The sequence below is a fragment of the Eurosta solidaginis genome, chromosome 5 (genome assembly GCF_040869045.1).
Source record: "Eurosta solidaginis isolate ZX-2024a chromosome 5, ASM4086904v1, whole genome shotgun sequence".
NCBI lineage: Eukaryota > Metazoa > Arthropoda > Insecta > Diptera > Tephritidae > Eurosta > Eurosta solidaginis.
Genome location: NC_090323.1, coordinates 112,770,984 through 112,791,238, shown reverse-complemented (window position 1 = coordinate 112,791,238; position 20,255 = coordinate 112,770,984). Strand labels below are relative to the sequence as shown.

At 38.9% G+C, this 20,255-nt stretch overlaps 1 protein-coding gene and 1 pseudogene across 1 annotated transcript in view; one reads left to right on the top strand and one right to left on the bottom strand.

Annotated features, from left to right (window-relative positions):
* Pxn (Peroxidasin) overlaps nt 1–20,255 on the top strand; it is a 1,464,583-nt gene that overhangs the window by 376,061 nt on the left and 1,068,267 nt on the right. The gene's annotated exons all lie outside the window — the stretch shown is intronic.
* LOC137252829 (importin-11-like) lies at nt 11,567–13,922 on the bottom strand (annotated as a pseudogene).

Here is a 20,255-nt window from a genome sequence, read left to right as displayed (position 1 = left end):
GAAGAATTGTATTTTACTATTCACGTCGTTTTCAGTTTATCAGCACATTTAATTCTTTTTTTTTACTCTATTACAAAAATAAAATACATTAGGCAAAAATAATTTTTAAACAGATAACTTGATAAGCAGGCTAACGTGAATAGCCCATGTATTTTATTTTCTCCTTGCGGACTGGGCGCGGGTAAAGGCTAGTGTAATAATAAAGGTGAAGTTAAGCACATAACCTCACTTATTCAGCACCTCTATTTGTCAGTATTTACGAGTACTACAAAAGTATTAAATTTTGGATGATACCTTTTCCGGGCAAGTCTTCAGTAAATTAGTGTAATAACTTTAAAAACACAACTATTTATGTATTGCTTCAATCAAGTGATCGAATGGAATTAATTCTTTATTTGACAAAAATTGGTTCTTTTATAGAAATATTTCCTATATACTAGAATACCTATTTACACTAATACTTACAAAAAAATGTACATATATTCATGTAATGTGTGTATAAAATGTATCCACCAAACAGCAACAAATGTACAAACTTAATTGAGTTTCTCTATAAAAGAGTGTTTTATATTATTAACATTCCATTTTAATTACAGTAATATACTTAATTTATTTACCTATAAAAGAGAAACGACATTTAAAGCTTGAGTTCATCTAATTTGTTTCTATTTAAGCGATTTCCATTTTGAATATATACATGATCTTCTACCTCGAATATATGATGATTCCGGTTTTCATCAAATCTTATCTTATTATAGTTATGAGATTTTATACTATTTTCAAATGCTTTATTTCTATCTTGTTCAAGATCATTTGTTGTTTTCGCATGTTTTAATTCATTTGTTACTAAAGTAGTATCCTTTCCTTCTAATAAATATTTAGAACTGAATCGCGTTATCATTATAACTTTTAACACATTCATGAGCCGCTGTTGTCCATGCTAATTTTTGGTTTTCGTCATTCATTCTACATCTGATTTTATTTACCAACGTTTGGTTAAGTCCTCATTTAAGCCCTTAGAGAATAGAGCGTTTGCCGCCGTGAAGACAATTGGTATGTGATTTTCTTTTAAAACTCTTTTAAGCTCCATAGAATTAATGGCCGGATTTTGGTCCGCTAATATCATTCCTATTTCATGGTTTTCTAACACCTTTTTGATCAATTTTATAAAATCACTCGAGTTTTGAGTTTTAGATGTCAAAATATAGGCATATCGCGTGAAGTGGTCCACTAACAAGTGTAAGTATTTTTTTGTAGATCGTGAACCACCCAATTATATTTTTGGTTAAATTTATTGCTGTATAAAATGGTCTGGTTTTATCTTGTATTTGTTTTTTTCCTATATGACAGTAATATTCATGTATTTTTTTTATTAATTTCATGCTAAACGACTCTGTTACTAAAATTTTTTAACGATTTACAACTTTTGAAATATATGTTTTTTTTTAAATTGAGATTTTCTCTAATGTTTCTTAACTGTACAGTTTCCTCTTGATCTCTTTGTGTGTCCTCTAGCGTTAGTAAATTTACTATTTTGAGGTTTTCATCATTATCTTCATACGGATCTAATACTGGATTTCTACTTAAACAATCTGCTTCTAAGTTATATTTTTCTGGTGAATATTTAATTTCAAGATCATATTGGGAAAGGTAATATGTTAAACCCCCAAGTTCTTCATCTGTTCTAGCTCTTATATTCAGTTTTTCTAAAGGTTTATGATGTGATAAAACTACGAATTTTCTTCCTATATGCCGGTTTTGCCAAACATTTTACAGCTTCTTTTATTGCAAGGCATTCCAGATATATTGTTTTTTTCCTTTTTTGCGCCTCATTTAGTTTTTTTGAAAAATATGCTACTGGCTTTTCTTCATTATTTTCTTGGGGTTGTTTTAAAACAGCTCCAATTCCTAGCATACTCGCATCGGTGTATCTGTGTATAGGTAAGTTTGGATCAAAAATGGCTAGAATAGGTTGGGAACAAAGTAATCTTTTCATATCTTCAAATGATTTCTGGCATTTTTCTGACCATACGAAGTCTTGACCTTTCCTGAGTAAGTTATGTAAAGGATCCAATATGATGGAAAATTCCGGTATGTGTTTGTTGTTAAAAATTATTTTTCCTAAAAACTGTCTAACATTTTTCCATGTTTTTGGCGTAGGAAACTCTCGAATTGATATTAAATTATCTTTTAAGGGACTAATAGTATTCATTTTAATGATATAACCTAAATACTTAACGCAATCTGCTGCAAAAGTACATTTCGATAGTTTTAACCTAAAGCATTCCTTAGATATTGCTTCCAGCAGAAGTGACAAATGTTTTATATGTTCCGGGAAGGATTTTGAAAAATCAGAATGTCGTCTATATAATTAAATGAAAATTCTGTGAGTTTGTGTTTTCTTATTATATTACTTAGAATTCTCTGGAAAATTGCTGGCGATGTTTTTAAGCCAAAAGGTAAACATGTCCATTGAAAATGACCTTCTTGTGTCACAAAAGCTGTTTTCTGCCTATCCTCGATTCGTAATGGAATTGACCTAAACGCTGAGTTTATATCAAGCGTTGAGAAAAATCTACAGTGTCTTATCTATCAAGTCTTCCATTAATGGAAATGGTTGTGATTGAGGAGCTACAATTTTATTTAAATCGCGAAAGTCTATGCATAGCCTTGTTTTCTTGTTTTCCTCTCTTTTAAAAGCCAATGTTACTGGAGCAGCGAATGGACTATACGACTCTTCTATAGGATTTTTCTCTAATAATTTTGAAATTTGTTGTTCTAATTCCTTCCTATCTTCGATCGTTCATCTATATGGTCTTTTGCTGCAATACTTATCTATTAGTAAATCTATAAGTGCTTCGTAATTGTTTAGGCCCAATGCCTAACTTTTACCTGATTGACGGCGCCCCTCCCTAATGTTTTAATAATATTTCCAGCCACCCACACTCACGCCTACATTTGTGTGCATGCATGCACATGCATGCGTTTCATACCCATACATGCGTTTCATACACATGCACGTGTGTGTGTGCAGGTTGTCAGCACCCATGCACGTATGTGTGGCCTTTCCCCTCCTTAACACCAGAGGACTTTTTCGCGGCTTAGCGGTTGTCCTCAACGGGATAACCGGCCTCTTTCTCGATAGACCGCCAAGCAGTTCACATTGCCCAGGATCATCACCGCCAGCATTTTGTAAGTTAAGGTAACATTATACCTATTGTATATTTTTCTTTTCACTTTGGAATTAAACATTATTTTATATCGAGGAAATCCTCTTTGCGTTTTGTTCTTTTACTTTCTTTTGAGCGCACTATCAACCCGAGATCGACCCGTGTGCGCCTACCCACTGCCGGTTCCAGACGCACTCAGGCCGAACATTGGTCCTCCTCACCAGGAACTGAAAGCACCTTTTTTATATATATACAGTCCACATATCAACCTGCACATCATATTTTGATCATAAGAAAAATTGTTGCCAAAGATTATAAAAGCATTTGCCGCAGCAGCCAAACAACGAGAAAAGTGGGATTATATTATATACAAGTGACCAGAGCCACAGCACATCTGCCTACAAATTTTTTTGTCAAAGGACTTCTACAGCACATCTGAGCAGAACCACCAGATCCACACCAAAACAAATAATATGAAGTAAGTGTTATATTTCTTGCCATTTTTTTTTTGAGTGTTATTTTTTTTGCAAAATAAATAAAAAAAAAGACCCGTAGTGCGCGAAAAAATTAAAATCAAAAAAGAAGTGAAAAAGTGAAGTTATTTAGTGAGCACCATTTTTTTTCTTTCCAATTTCAAAAATTAAATCACTTGGTTTATTAATTTTATTTCGATCCTTGTGATTATCTGGGCTATCCCCCCACCAGTGGTAAGGTTTTCCAGACACAACACAAGGAAGAGGTTAACCTAACCTCACTTTCCACACGATTTGTTGATTTGTTGTTGTTTTTTTTGCACATCAAAAACACATTAATTCCAATTAAATTACTTCAGGCGCTCACTTCTTGTAAAACATTTATTTCTTTCTTCACTTTTTCCGGTTATTTTTCGATTTTCATTAGCAATATCGCACGCACTTTTTCATTTGTTCACAATACACTCATTTATCTGTGGACGTGGCGAGTGGTCCCCCCTTTTGTTGTTGCTACTGAGACAGAAAAGTTCAAAAATAAACCCTTTTGGTTGTCGCTGCTGTGACAAAAAGTCCATAAAATAAACCCTTTTCGTTGTCGCTACCAAGACAAAAAGTCTGCAATAAACAAAATAAATAATAAACTTGAAGTTCAATAGTTTTTATTTAGGTCTGGGCAGGCATTTTAACTCTGAAGAGGTCGATTTCTATAATCGGCAATTTTCTCGTTAATAAACGTAAATAAAACAATGGAAACCTACATCCGTTTAGCAGAATCAATCGCATAGTTTGATAAAGATTACAGCCTTATTCCGGAGAGCAACCATAGCAAACACACCCTTGCAATACAGCAGGAAGAGTTGCGGCTCTTGTGGAAGAAGGTAAAGTCTGCGTTTGATTCGCTATTGGGATCTGATGAGGTGTCAGCGGATGACGCTATGGCGATCAGAAAGAAGCAAAAAGGAGCATACGCAATCTACATGCGATGCTTAGCAACTATATCTGCTGAGGCAGAAAAATACAAGAAGGATGAAAAGAACGTCAACCCTGAGCAAGAACCTCATGGGCATAAAATTCGCCTCCCTGCTTGCGACACGGAAGTTTTTAAAGGGGATTATCTGTCTTGGCCAACTTTTCGCGACCTGTTCACGGCAATATATATAAACAATTCTAGTTTGAAAGGGGTGGAAAAGTTATTCCATCTCAACAACAAAACGCAGGGCGAAGCAAAAGATATCGTAAAAAATGCCCTCTCACAAATGAAGGTTTCGAGATGGCCTGGAAAAACTTGTGTGAAAGATACGAAAACAAACGTATCTTAGTCAACAAACAACTACAAATTTTATTCAACTTAAAAAAGGTAGAAAGTGAGTGTGGCAGTTCAATAAAAAAGCTGCAAAATGATATAAATAATTGTATTTCGTCCCTCAAATGCCACCAAATTGACACTTCCAATTGGGATGCAATCCTGACCAATCTATGCTCAACCAAGTTACCAGAGAGCACGCTGGCTCTTTGGGAGCAAAGTATAGACCATAAAATGGACATATCCAAGTGGGAGGATATGGATAAATTCCTGTCTAATCGGTTTCAGACACTTGAAACAGTGTCTGGTTTTACAGGGCATGCCACTTCGAAAGTGCAAAAACCAAACGCGTCGCGACAATCGTCAGAAACCCCTACGAAAAGACTTGGTGCTTTTCAAACGAAAGTATCCAAGCAAACAATAAAATCAATTTGTAAAATGTGTAAATCCCCTGAACACAGTTTACGCAACTGTTCGCGCTTTTACGAGTTAACCCCTCCAGAAAGGATTAAATTCATAAAATCTACAAGTGGTTGTCTGAATTGTCTATCCCCAGGACACACAGTGACCAGATGCACCAGTTCCTACAACTGCAATACGTGCCACTCTCGTCACCATACGCTCCTGCATGCGGATACCCTACAGAAAAACACCACCTACAACCCGCCCCAACACTCCTACGATAATAGGCCCTCTACTTCTAGACAGGCATTAGCGAGACAGGAATCAGAAAAACCAGGTTCAAACGGGAACAAAAATGTGACATCCTGTCATACGAATTCCAGCACAGGTGTGCTATTAGGAACTGCTCGCGTACATATTCACCATAATGGTACCGACTTCTCCGCGCGGGCATTAATTGATTCTGGGTCTGAATGTTCCTTTATAACAGAAAGACTGAAACGCAGAATCAATTTGCCAGCGAGGAAAATACATGCCCAGGTTTCAGGCATCACAAATGCGGTGTCAGCTCAGGTGAAAGAGGCATCCAAAATTGAATTACGTTCACCAGTGGATGCCTGCTTCAGCCTGACTACACCCGTTCTAGTCCTAGCCAAACTCACTGGGAATCTTCCATTCTGCCATATCAACGCCAAGACTATGCAGGCATTCCCAGACTTGGTGTTGGCAGACAAAAGGTTCTACATCAACGAAGACGTAGACCCCATACTCGGAGGAGACATATATCCCCAAATTATACTGAGCGGTCTGAAAAAGAATGTACTAAATACACTTTTGGCCCAAGAGACAGTGTTCGGTTGGATACTAACCGGTCGCATCGAAGCACCGAGTCCAACGAAGAGCATCATGTCATTTTATAACGAGGTTGCATTGGACAACCAATTAAAAGCTTTCTGGGAGATAGAAAATGTTCCCAAAAACAAAATGCTTAATGAAGAAGAAAGCTTGTGAACAATTATTTAAGGACACAACAAAACGTGATGAAAGTGGAAGATATACAGTTTCGCTACCATTCAGGCAGGATTACCCTGAGAAAATTGCATTAGGACCGTCCCTAAAGCGCGCATGTTCACAATTCTTCAGAAATGAGGGACGATTACTGAAAAACCAAGAGCTAGGAAAAGAGTATGTTCGGGTGTTGTCAGAATACGAAACACTTGGACATATGAGAAAAATTAAGAATAACATACCATCCGACGATTCGGATAATTATTTCCTGCCCCACCACGCCGTTGTAAAGGCGGAAAGTACCACTACCAAGGTGCGCGTCGTCTTCAACGCGTCAAGTACGACGGCAAATGGCATTAGTCTAAACGACATACTCCACCCAGGTCCAGTACTCCAAGCAGACTTGCCTATTTTAATTTTACGTTGGCGACTGTATCGCTTTGTCTTTAATAGTGACATAGAAAAGATGTATAGGCAGATTTGGGTGACCGATAATCACGCCAAATTTCAAAGAATTGTCCATCGAACATCCCCCAACGAACCCATCAGTCTTTACGAACTAAAGACTGTCACCTTTGGTGTAAACTGCGCCCCCTACCTCGCGATGCGGTCACTTCTACAATTGGCTGATGATGTAGAAAATACGCACCCAATAGCATCGGGTATATTACGAGAAAGTATGTATGTCGACAACGTTTTATCTGGAGGACATACAATAGCGTCAACCGTTAGAGCAAGAAACGAGATTCGCGAAGCATTACACTCAGCTGGCTTTCCATTGCGCAAGTGGACATCAAATTGTGAGGAAATCCTTCAGGACATCCCCAAAACGGATCTGCTCAGAGAGGACTTTCTAGCGTTTGAAAGTCCTCTCTGAGCAGATCCGTTTTGGGGATGTCCTGAAGGATTTCCTCACAATTTGATGTCCACTTGCGCAATGGAAAGCCAGCTGAGTGTAATGCTTCGCGAATCTCGTTTCTTGCTCTAACGGTTGACGCTATTGTATGTCCTCCAGATAAAACGTTGTCGACATACATACTAGCTCGGTGAAGGCACTCGGAATACGATGGAACGCGCACTCAGGCATGTTTTACTTTACAGCAGGAGCTTTAGAGAACGGCGAGAGCATCACAAAACGCGCAATCCTATCCGCTATAGCCAGCTTTTCGACCCTTTAGGCTGGTTTGCACCAATGGTCATAGTGGCAAAAATACTAACGCAGAATATCTGGTTATAGGGCACCGGGTGGGATGAACCTGTCCAACCCCCAACTACCTTAGAACGGTGGGAAAATTTCACCCAACACTATAGCGAAATAGATAACATTAGGATACCGCGGTGGGTAAATTTTCCACCGGAAGACGACATAGAAATCCACGGCTTCTGTGACGCTTCCGAGAAAGCATATGCGGCAGCGGTATATATGCGCGTGAAAAGAGACGATCAGGTTTTCATACACTTACTTTAAGCAAAAACCAGAGTAGATCCAGTGAAAACCATCTCGCTACCACGTTTAGAACTCTGCGGCGCCGTGCTGCTTGCAGAAATCATGGAATCAATATTCCGAAACATTCATCTGGGACCATCAAAAGTTCACCTCTGGACGGATTCAACCATCGTACTAGCATGGATAAGAAAGCCGCCCTGTTCCTGGTCAACCTTCGTCGCACACCGAATCACTAAGATCATCGATATGGTCGGTAGCAAGGACTGGCTTCACGTGGACTCGGAATCTAATCCAGCGGATCTAGGAAGCAGAGGACTACTTGCATCAGAGTTGGTCAATAATTCGTTGTGGTGGCAGGGACCTTCTTGGCTGCAAGAAGACAATTCCTACTGGCCTGCACAAGAGCCCGACTATAAAACGTCCGTTGAGGAGAAGAGGGCACAAACATATGCCACGACAAGGGTATATCATGTAGATATTCTCGACCGATTCTCAAATTTGCCCAGGGCTTTATCCTATGTTAGGTTTTATAAAAGAACTCACCCAAGAACAAAAGCCTCGTTCCACGAAAAAGCGTGTATAATCTCAGCCGATGAGATTAAGGCAACGACTCAATACGAGTCTGCCAGAAACAGTTTTACGGGACAGAATATTTAAAATTGAAAAATAGGGAACATATCGATCGAAAGAGTGAAATACTGTCACTCAACCCATATATCGACAAAGATGATATTATTAGAACAGGGGGGCGTCTAGGGTCGTCAAAAGACATGTCATACAACGAGCGTCATCCGAACAAATTGCCTTACAATTGTAGGCTGTCTCGCCTTACAGTTATGATGGCTCATCATGACTCCCTTCATGGCGAGAACCAGTTCATGCTCCGTCTCATCCGAACCCAATACTGGATACCGAATATCAAGACCATGATCAGAGCCGTCATCCACAATTGCAAAACCTGCATTATTCATCGAAAGCAGGCACAGTCCCAACTTATGGGTACCCTTCCCTGCGAACGGACTACTTTTACCCGCGCGTTCACCAATACCGGGGTAGACTTTGCGGGGCCTTTCGACATCAAAAGCTACCGCGGTAGAGGATGTCGACTGTCAAAAGGCTACGTATGCCTTTTTGTCTGTTTCTCCACTAAGGCCATTCACTTAGAGGCCACTAGTGACCTCAGCACCCCATGCTTTCTCGCAGCCTTCTCGCGTTTTATCGCGAGAAGAGGATGTCCGAGAACGTCTACTCCGACAATGGTACAAACTTTGTCGGAGCATCAAGATCTTTACGATCCGAATTTAAAGCCTTTCTGGCCGAAAGCCGAGACAAAACAGTCTCAAAGTACAGCCATCAAGCATTAAGCTGGCATTTTATTCCCGCCGCCGCTCCACATATGGGCGGCCTGTGGGAAGCGGGAGTGAAGAGCTTCAAAAGCCACTTCAAAAAGGTCGCTTCTCTCCATAAATATACCATGGAGGAGTTCCAAACCCTTTTGTGCCGGATCGAGGCATGCCTAAATTCACGGCCTCTCAGCCCGGCGTCCAATGACCCAACAGACCTGGAGCCACTAACCCCAGGGCATTTCCTAACTGGCAGCCATCTTCTGGTGCCACCAGAACCAGATGCGAACGAAAGTCCTGCCTCCATGATAAATAGATGGCAGAAGCTCAAGGCCCTCCATCAAACCTTCTGCCGGCGATGGAAAACCGAATATTTATCCGAACTTCAAAAACGAGTGAAGTGGAAGAATCCCAAAGAAAATATAAAAGTGGGAGACCTCGCTGTCCTCAAAGAGGACAACTTATCTCCAAACGAGTAGAGGCTAGGTAGAGTCGTCAACGTACACCCCGGCGAAGATAGCCGAGTACGTGTTGTCGACCTCAGAACCGAGAAGGGTCAAGTCAGACGACCTTTGGTCAAACTGATCCTTCTTCCCACGGAGACAGACTGTGATGGGACCACCAGCTCCGCTTAACAACCCCTTCGTTCTTCCACATACCTCATTTCACCAAAAAAATCAACCTCGTCTTTACATTTTCCAAAAATCAACCCCAGCCCTCGTTCACCCGGAACGAGGCCAACCAATAACCTAATGCAGACCCGCTATCTGCCAAAGAACATAAAGGCCTTCGGCCTATTTTATTTACCATTTTCAAGAAGCAACCCCAATTCACTCGTTATCCCATAACGAGGACAACAGAAAAACCTACCGCAGAAGGGCGAACCGATCTGCCACAGAAAACGGAGGCATGCGCCGGCCCATTAAAATTTTTAAATTTTCAACAAAAAAATCAAACCCAAATTCACTCACTCCCCAGAGCGAGGACACCAGAACCCTAACGCAGATCCAGGATCTGCCACATAATGCATTTGCACTCGGTCAAAAACACTCGGCCAACTGAATTTTTAAAAAAAATTCATCCCATCACCCAAAATCTTTTCTACTCATAAATTTTGAGTTTTCCAATGAAAAAAAAAATCGAAAAATTAGCGAAAACAAAAACTTTTGTGAGAAAAACTGGCAAAAAATTATAAAATAAGTTAAAATGCAAACCTAGATGCGTATACATATAGTACTATGTGGGCATATACATTAGTAGTAAGTCAAGTTCTAAACTCACCCTCTTTTGTTCACTGATTGAGCGTTGCGTGTTGTGACTCGGTCCACCACCGGATAAATTTGGTGCTTCCTGATCCATGATTTCATCAGTTCTCACTGGTTTCATAACGTCCGCAATGAGTTGTGGATGCACATAAGCGTCACGTATTTTATTATGAAGCAAATGACCCCTAATTTTGTTGAAAAGGAAATATGAGGTTTTCCATCGCACCTATTCATTTATGTAAATACGTTTATATCGTCTATGAAAGCTCAAACCACATATAAAAAGTTTTCTACCATAGATGGACCTTAATACCAAAAGTGGAAATAATCCCATAGTCCGGTAGTAAACCGACAGTCTTGGAGGCGATTTTATATAATCACTTCAACAACTCAAAGAATACAGCAAGAACAGGTGGTTGGAGCTTTCACCGACGATATATATGTTAGACTACAAAACTACTAACCGTAAGCTATTGTGCTTGACCATGACATATGTGTACGTGAATCATTCCACATGCGTGAAATGGCCTCTGTTTGCGATTCACTGACACGACCTTTTTGGTGTGCTGTTCCATGCACTTGCGTTCACGCTTCAAAAAGTCCGTATCTAAATACTGTGACAGTGTTTTACGCTTTACATGCCGCGCCTCAATATTCATCCCGTCCTTCAACATTTTTATGTTTACCCCATGTTGTATGACGTGGGTTGTGAACTTCTGAATACTCTCGGTCAGGTCCACATTCAAGTTCTCTGTATGCTCAATTATCCAACGCATATACAGTTTCCTCCAAAGCTCCAGTGAGATTGGCGCAATACTAGGCCAAATGACATTTGAATTGGGTTCATATAACGGATTTAGCATATTTTTCAAAATATCTGGCCGATTTCAATATGACCATAGACTAATCGTGCGTGTATGTACGTTCAGTTCGTGGCGTTCGCATTCGCTATCTTTATTTACAAAGCACCTGTTCCAGTAAGTCTTTTTTAGTTTAAGATTAGCATAGAGATATACTTACAAACGTATGTAGCAGCTATTAATTTATTTCTTATCAAGTAAAAAATTAGTAACTCGCTTCGCTGGCCTTGAATAAAAGGCTATTCATGTATTACATAATATGATTATGTAAGAAATTCACAAGTTATATATATTTTCAATTAAGTTGAAAATTCAAATTAAGATTAATAAACTGCCCGATCTTTTCTAACACACCTGGATAAACGGACTGCATCAGCTGTTGATAAGAATCTTCACCCATTTGGATACGTAAAGAATTCAATTGCCATTCCAAATATTCTGTTAGCACAATTTTATGCACTGGGTCTTTGAGAGACAATTGTCTGCAACGATCGTAATGATAAGTCTTATAATCGAAACCGTCGAGTATACAGTAACTACTTGTATCCAAATCTCGTTCATCAAGGAAAAACAACGAATCACAAAATTTCATTGGCTTCTCGCCAGCTGGACGGAGTGGTAAATTTTCTACGCTTTCTACACTATTATCCACTTCCTCGTTTTCTTCTCGCATCACATCCATAAGTGCGTCTCCAATATTTTGCATTATACCTGAAAAACGTTCTACCAATATTGGATTATTGGTAAATACAGATGCAAACGAAGAGTTTTCGCTTTTCAATTTCTGTTACCAATGGCATCTTACGTATCCATACATCAAGTATAGTCTCTAATGCATTCGGTAGTTGCAATTCCTGTAAAACTGCGGTAAACACAGATTGACTTATAAGCAACACCCGCGCAACCATCATCAAATACATTGACACTAACATTGGGAACTCTTTATCCAGGTACACTTGTTTAAAAATGTAAGGTAAGGCAGGTCGTACCAGTTCCAATCCAAAAATTGGATCCGATTTTAAACAAGTCTCGAATACCTTAAGCATCAAAGCTACGCCCTCCGGTCGCAAATCATCAAACATTCGTGTACAAAATTGCACGAAATCCAGGTCATACCTTTCAAGAAATGTTCGTGCGTCTAACAGGATATAAGCTTGGATAAGAATCAACACAATACGCAAGTTCTCTGAAGACATTTCTATTATAGGTAACAGATGTTTACATAATGCTAGTAGCTGGGGCGACACAACGGTTGAATTCTCCACAACGGCAACCCAGAGCGCCAAACCTTCTTCGATGAGGTATATATGCGAGGGTTCCTGAAGGTCAGTGCTAAGCTGTATAACATTGTATAGAAATGCTTTCATAGATTCTGGTATATCACGTGATGCTTTGGCTATCTGCTGCAGCGTACAAATTATAGCACATCTTAACATGTTATAATCTTCACTTTCCTTCCATAAAATTGGCAAATATGATATAAGGTTATCTGCCTGCGGTTCAATGTGATCGCTCATTTTCTCCCCAATACAAGACATTATTGTCAGTACATTCATTTTAGTGTCACATTCTCTCGCCTCCCCCAACAGCACAAATAGTGCGTTGAACGCTGGTTCCAGATAGCAAAGAAAAGCTTCTGGCGCAAACTCGAAGTCACCAATCAATGTGGATAGCGTTCGAGATGCTGCTAGACGTATAGACATATCCTCAGTTGGTCGAAGTAAATGTAAGCATGCTTCGTATGCCAATGGACGCAGATCTCGTGAAAATTTTACTGCCGACCATTCCGCAACCAACCAAATAATACGACGACGAAGTATACGAAAGCTGTCACTTTCTATTCGCAGTTCGGACAATAGTTGATTACTAAACCATGAATCAAAGTCGATATCATAGAAAAAATTAAATGAAGCCAATCCTGTGGCATTATATATGGCATATTTTAAAAGTATATCTGTAAGATCAGATATGGGAGACAAAACGATTTGCTGAGCTTTGCGAATATACTTGACTACCTCGGAAGTCATTTGTGTCTGATATTGGCTAAAACATGTGAGGAAAAACGATTCAATGCAAGGTCGGAGAGCATACTTCCAGCTCTCCCCACTATCATTTGTGCAAACGCCGCGGGATCCTCAACCCACTGGTCAAGCTCCATTTGCGTTAACAAAAAGTAATGAGTTATAATTTTATCGCAAATATAACACAGTCGCTCATTTGTGAAAAAAATCCGAGAGTGCTATACGTGGAGCAGGATTAGGCTCAGCCACTAGTAGGTCACCAGTAGTTGCAGCGTTTGCATAAGCGCAGCACATCATAATTCCTCTCATAAGGTTAATGCAGTGTATTGCAAAATTGATGAAATTTATTACGTTTTCAGTAAATATTAAACGTGCACGTTCATGGAAGACATGTTCAAAGCTAAAATCTAAAGCTATGGGAACAAAACGTGCAAACGAAGAAGGGTGCATATCTTGAAATTCATTCAGTATTTTAATCTGTTTTTAGTATAAACTTCTTAGTATAAACTTCTCTAACAAACGTATTATCTGTTCTTCAGCTCCAAGATGCTGCAGTTCATATCGACATTCCAAACGAAAGCGGCGCGCAATAGTCTGTTTATGTTCTGGGTATTCGTGAAATGAACTCATTTCACCATTTCACGATTAGGATCTACTGTGCCCCAAAAAATATCCATGACAAAATCTGCAACGAAAAAAATAGAAAAAATCCATTAGTACATGCCTAAATGGGCATCGCAAAAGGGTGACAACTGACAGCGCGGCCGACGCCGCAGTTGGAGCACCCCTTTTGCGATGCCGGTATATCTACAATTGAAACGAAATCCAATACAAAACCGTCTTATGGTCCTACACAACTAGCCACCTAGAAATAAAAGAAATTAATTAATTAACGACATGAAATGAAAGAAATATATATGATTAATATTCTATATTGTATAATTCACGAATTTACCATACTTACCATGCTTAGCCAACCTTACTCCATCACGCGTAAAATGAAAAGAATGAAGCAATCTACCGTTTGCTTCCATTCTGTGGAATTTACGTTATATACATGGGTATGTATCAATGTTCGCGAGTATTTTTTCGTTTCTGCCTTTGCCGCTGGTATGCTTATACCAGTGCGCGGACTTTAAGTAAAGAAACTGTTGGTAGTGGTAAACTTTTCCAATGTACCAAAAATACTGCCGCAAAATAACCGATTCGGCAGTTTTCGTTTACGTAAAACTTTTTATTGTCGTTCAAACTCTTCACAAAAAGAAAAGAAAAAATTAAAAAAAAAAAAAAAAATAGGGCAGTAAATACTCGGGTGCTCAGTTACTATATTTCTCTAATCAAAAAAATTCATTTCCTGTTTAAGTTCTTCACAAATTTTTCAAAATTTACTGATTTGGTCAGTATCGCCTCCTAATGTTAGTTGGGTGGGCTCTGCAATTCAATACTTTAAAATTATCGCAGTATACGTTTTCAGTGCGAAAATACTGAAATATCTAAGTTTTGGTAGCAGAAGTAGTAGTGTTGAAGACATGGAGGAAGAAAATTTAATTGAATTCCAAAATACAATTTTCAAATTTTATATAAGTATGTAAATCTACTGTTATACTTACCTGAATTCTATAATAATTAACTATTCATATATGTATGTATACACAGTCAATGAATTAATTTAATGAAGTAAAATACATATATACATATACTTACCCTAAATTCATACTCACCTAAAAATTGTATATCATAAATGCGAACGCCCTAATGCAAAATATATTAAATCAAATTGGAAGAATACCGCTTCTTTGTCATGTACGTACCTTAGGTATACATATGTACATATACATACGTAAAGAAGTAAAAAACCAAAGGCTCAGCGGTCAGCGGCAAAACGGAGTTGGTCAGTTGTCGTTGAGCGCGCGGTGAAACCTTTATATTTTTTTTCTACTCCACAAAACGTTTGTTAATTTGATTTTGTGCACTTTGAAGGTTAAATTAAAACCAAGAAAAGTATTCTTCCAAAGAAAGTTAGTTGTGCACGTATTAATATTAAATAAATATTATAAACCGTTTTATTATTTAAAATCGTGTGCCGTGTTAATTATTTAGTGGAAGGGTGATAAAAGGGCGTAAGTAGCCAACCCACCTAGTAAGTTGCCCTCCGTAAGCAAATTCGAGTGGCTAGTGAACTTTTAAACATGGTCCTATCGGTGCCATAGGAAAATGAACCAGTGTTAAAAACGAAAAAAAACAGGAACAAATTGTTAAGTGCACACAAATAGAGTGATGGCAAAAACCAAAAAACAAAAAACCTATAAAATCAACAGTGAAAATCAGTAAAAAGTATTGAAAACCTGAAAAAAAGGAAAAGTGAATAAAAAAGAAATAATTATTTTCTGCAAAAAGGCCTAAAAAGATATAGAAGTGAGAAAACTAAGGGTACCGTTGACATACATATAAAAGAAAACCTGAAAAGAGAAAATTTGGAATAAAGGTTTCGAAAAACATTGAAAAAATATATAAAGAAAAAAACAAGGGTTAAAACCAAAAGCTAGTGACCTGAAAAGAAAAATGTTCAAATATTTAAATTAAAACCTGGTGACCTGGAAAAAGAAAAAAATATATACATATACCCTAAAAGAAAAATATTAGAAACACAAAAGGGTCTAAAGTGAGAAATTAAAAATCATCAAAGGTACAGTCGACAAAAATCAGCACCAGGAACCACAGCAACATCATCATTAACCAGCCGTTAGGAGAAATCCCCGTTACCCAGAAGAATATAGATCCACAGCATACAAGGTAGTCCCAAGATTAAAGTAAGTGCCGTTAAATATTTTACCCCATAACCACATATATACATATCACTGTGTAGAAAGATTTGCATAGCTTAACGGATCAATATAATAAATGAGAAACCTCATTTGTTGCATTTTAAATAATATATTCATACAAATCTCCAATTTGTATATACTCTTTCCAAAATCCGCTAAGACATATAAGTCACACAAATTTTTAAATACATGAATATCACCCGTTTTATATACCAGCCCTTTTCACTTCGCTTTATATATGTAATATACTTACCGGCTACTTACCCGCTGCTAATTACCGTACCACGTAAATCTCCTTTCCCCAATTTGCATTCAGGTCAAAAAAGAATATATTGGCGCCAACGTATGTGGACAGTCACCTCACACACACGTTAATTCTGTTTCTCCCATTCTCCCCACTGAAAGCACACGAAAATCAAAACTTCCAAAAAATTGCAGTTAGCAATATACAAAAATACACTTGGGCTCAGAAGCGCTGAGACAAGTACATAATTTCACCCTCACCACAGCGTACAAAAAATCTGTACTCAATTTGCGTCACACATACATACTTGTATTCAGAGACGCTGAAGCAAGTGCATAAGTCGCCCTCTCAAAATTGAGTTAATATAAAGGAATATATATACATACGTACACAATAGCCGCACAGTGAATCTGAATAGCAAAAAAACGCATAAAAATACACTGGGTACAAATCACAAAAAAAGTGGTCAAATTTTATTTATTCTCGGATAAATATAGCCCCAAAATAAATAAATTACGAAAAAAGGAATTATTATCTCCTTTAATAATAACTATTAATTATTATCTCCATTTAATAATAATTTTAGCTATAAAAACCTCCTCGTGTACTCCTAATACATAAGCCCTTAAATATACTCCGGTGTACTTCTTAACACACAAGGCTTGAATTTTGAAACTTTTCTGTGTACTTCTAAGACGCAATATATCAAATCTACTCTGGTGTATTCCTTACACACAATATATTTTAAAAACCCAGCGGGCTCCAAATACAGTCTAGTAATACTCACAAGTATACTCCTTGCAACCCGTTACAAACGAAATCCCACCCATTAAAAACAGCTTAACTTCAACGAAACTACAATGGCTGAAGAAAAAGGTGAAAAAACCAATACGCTTCTAGCACCCCAAGGACCTAAAACACGATCAAAATCACTGGCAGAAGAAGAAGAACCGACTCAATCAGTGAGGAAATGCCTATTCGAGATAGCAAAATTCGAAAAGTTTTGCGGAAAATATTGGAACTGCAATGAGGCAGATCACACAAAACCTAGTCTGCAAACTTACATGGAGGAACTCAATAGGCACGTATCCCTAATAGAACGAGCGTATGAAGTAGCATACCTGAACCTCACGGATGAACGATCCATTGCATCTCTGGAAGAAAATATGACACAGCGATGGGAACAAACATCAGCACGAAAGCTCGAATAAATGAGCTTCTCGCAACGTTGGAACCAACATCCAGCATTCAAATCCAGTCCACACCCGTAGTAACCCTGAATAACCCCGAACCCTACCTCAAAGTCCCCGCGTGTGATACAGAAGTGTTTCTCGGTGGTTATGAGACATGGCCGTCCTTTAGGGATATGTTTACGGCAGTATACATAAATCACCCTAAATTGTCCCAAGCCCAAAAACTTTACCATCTGAGACAAAAAACCAGAGGAAAAGCAGCCCTCATAATTCAAAAATACGCCCTCAATGACCAAAATTTCGAGCTAGCCTGGGGTGCACTCAAGTCTAGATACGAGAATCGAAGAATTCTTGTAGACAGTCAACTTAAAACTCTCTTTAATATGCAACCCGTATTCTATGAAAGTGGGGAAAGAATTCAAGAAATTCAAACCACAATAAACAATTTCCTCTCTACTCTTAACACTAATAACGTACCCACTAGTAATTGGGACCCTATCCTTATTTATTTATGCTCTTCAAAACTCCCCAATGAAACTCTGGCTTTATGGGAACAATCTCTGGAGTCCAGAAAGGAATTACCACTTTGGTCGGAAATGGATAAATTCCTCACGACCAGATACGAAGTGGTAGAGCGACTAGGTACATACAGGCCAAGCAAACCTCGAAACTCAAACTCGAGCTTCACCCCTCGATCATCGACACCTCAAAGTCAATCCAACTTTAAAAATAAATCTCACTCCTTTCATAGCGAACAGCTCCGACAAGTCTCATGCAAGTTGTGCAATTCAAACCACTCCATGATGAACTGCGTTAAATTCAAGCAACTCAGTGTGTCAGAGCGCAACAAGTTCGTAAAAGACAATAATTATTGTAAAAATTGTCTAGCATTCTCCCATTTAGAAGCCGAATGTTGTAGCAACTTCAAATGTGTATATTGTCAAAAGCGACATCACTCTCTGCTACACTATCAAACATCTCGGCCAGCGAACCCTAACACTTCCCGACAGTATCAGAGAAGAAATCAGTCCAAGACCCAAAGCAATGATCAAGAAAATCCCTGTACATCAAAACAGGCAATGCAGCTCCAAGAATCACAAGCCCAAAACTCTACAAAAACGCAAGATTCAGGCAACAAAGTTATATCTCACTTCTCCAGTAACAAAGAAAGAACGTTATTGCCCACGGCAGTAGTCCCGATACTCCATCGTGGAGAAACTTTCAAGGTACGGGCTTTGGTGGACCAAGGCTCCCAAAAGTCATTTATAACCTCTCGAATACAAAAACTGCTAGGTCTACCAACCAAGAAGACTAATTACCAGATATTAGGGATGGGCGGACAAATAGTCCAAAACTCCAATAAAATTTGTTCGATAACAATATGCTCTCGGGATTTAACGACACGAATCATTACCCAAGCCATAATTTTACCACAGTTAACACACTTCCTCCCTTCTTCCAAAGTGGTGATCGAAAATCTTGAACAGTTCTCCTCGTTAGCACTAGCTGACCCCAATTACTGTTCTCCAGGGAGAATAGACATGGTAATAGGTAGCCACATACTCCCACAAATCCTTCTGCAAGGCCTCGAAACCAACGTCGCAGGAAGCCTCATAGCTCAAAACACCATATTCGGCTGGATTTTGAGTGGCCCAATAACTGAACAAATTTCAACGTTTTCAACCCGCATAATTGAAAACCCCGACGACTCTCTAAATGAACTCCTTAAAAAATTTTGGGAGCAGGAAGAAGTTCAATCCACCACACCGCTCACAGATGAAGACACATTTTGTGAAGATCTCTACAAAGGAAGCACCACCAGAAAAGAAGATGGTCGCTACATGGTAAAACTCCCATTCAAACAAAATTTCCCGGAAACATTAGCCCTCGGTCACTCACGACCCGCTGCTCAACAGCAGTATATTAGCATAGAAAGATCATTGGAAAAGAAACCAGAGCTAAAAGAAAAATATTCTGAAGTACTGGAAGAATATCTAACCATGAATCACATGGAACCCACTTCACCCCTCGAAATTATCAAGGAAGGCAAATACTACTCATTTTATTTGCCCCATCATGCTGTCATAAAGCCCGACAGCAAAACAACAAAAGTGCGGATCGTTTTTAATGCCTCGAAAATCTCGCATTCTGGAAGTTCGTTGAACGACGTACTACACACTGGTCCGACCCTGCAGAACGACTTGATGCTTGTAATCCTACAATGGCGCCTCTACAAGTTCGTTTTTAATGGCGACATCGAAAAGATGTACCGCCAAATACTCATACATCCAGAAGATCAGGCTATCAGCGAATCATAGTACGCAGGTCTCCAAAATCACCGCTCGAAGATTTTAAACTAAAAACAGTTACTTTTGGTGTGAACTGTGCCCCCTAACCAGCAATCCGCACCCTCCATCAGCTAGCAGCAGACACCAACGATGAATTCCCCCTCGCCAGAAATGTTCTTCTAAACGAAAGTTATGTAGATGACATCCTCTCTGGCGGATATAACCTACAGTCCACAATAAACTCCATGACCCAAGTTATCGAAGCTCTGAGATCAGGCGGTTTTCCTCTGAAGAAAATAACGGCTAATCACCCCGAAATACTCAAATCCATCCCAAAATCTGACCTCGATGCAGATTTTCTAAAATTCCATGATGTCAGCTCCACAAAGACCCTTGGAATAAAATGGAACGCT